The sequence below is a fragment of the Lipotes vexillifer genome, unplaced genomic scaffold (genome assembly GCF_000442215.2).
Source record: "Lipotes vexillifer unplaced genomic scaffold, Lipotes_vexillifer_v1.1 scaffold952, whole genome shotgun sequence".
Taxonomy (NCBI): domain Eukaryota; kingdom Metazoa; phylum Chordata; class Mammalia; order Artiodactyla; family Lipotidae; genus Lipotes; species Lipotes vexillifer.
This window is the reverse complement of record NW_006773530.1, coordinates 211325-212249: the sequence shown is the minus strand read 5'-3', so window position 1 is coordinate 212249 and position 925 is coordinate 211325. Positions and strand designations below refer to the sequence as shown.

The window sequence follows — 925 nt, the reverse complement described above, 5'->3', positions numbered from 1 at the left end:
ACACGCACCCCAGCCTTGCCCAATGGCCCAGTAGCACAATTCCTGGTGCATTTCACTACACCGTAAACATGCTGAAGACATGGGTGACATTGAACCGTACAATAATAACTACAATGTCGGAGAAGCAATGGATTAGGAGCTGCAAAAATCTGCAAGTTTTATTTGGAACTTTTCCCTAACCGCCTATGTGACCACATGTCACTTGACCTCTATGAACTTGTATTTCTTCATTATAATCTCTAAGGCCCCTTTCTGCTTCAAAATGTTATGCCTATAAGCACAACTGTGTCACAAAATTTGTGAGCCCCGAATAATGATGTTGGTGACTATAGGGAAGCTGATTATTTATAATACCCCCCCAAAGGCCCTTTTAAAGGCAAGGGGGAAGGAGGAAGTGAATCTGACCTCTAAAATTCTCTATGAATTGCACTTTGACCCTTGCTTGATTTATTCATTCATGAAATTCACTAGTGCTCAGTCTGGCTGGCCTTCATTCAAAAGATCATGCTAAATGGGGTCACAAATGGAAGTGCAAATGGATATTTTAAAAATTAAGAATGAAAGTACAGGGATTCCCTGGTGGTCCAGTGGTTAGGACTCCACACTCTCATTGCCGAGGGCCCAGGTTCAATCCCTGGTTGGGGATCAACATCCCACAAGCTGCATGGTGTGGCAGAAAAAAAAATGAATGAAAGTGAAAAATCTGGAACGCTTGCTTCCATATCCATAAAGTTAGAATAAGACTTGTAAAAATGAAATGCAATAGATTCTGTTATGGGTAAGCACATGCCCAGAATGAAAAGCCAAACATCGCAATAACAAGATGCACATAAACTGTGGAGCCTGGAATCATCTCTTTCCTACCTCAGTGGCACCACTACCCAGCTCTTAGGACAAGAGGGTCTCACACATCAAGCAGAAACAG

At 42.3% G+C, this 925-nt stretch overlaps 1 non-coding gene across 1 annotated transcript; it reads left to right on the top strand.

The window, feature by feature from the left end:
• Positions 1–573: 573 nt before the first annotated feature.
• Positions 574–646, top strand: TRNAE-CUC (transfer RNA glutamic acid (anticodon CUC)). The gene has a single exon. It is a non-coding gene; the product is annotated as a tRNA-Glu (tRNA).
• The last annotated feature ends 279 nt before the right edge of the window (positions 647–925 follow it).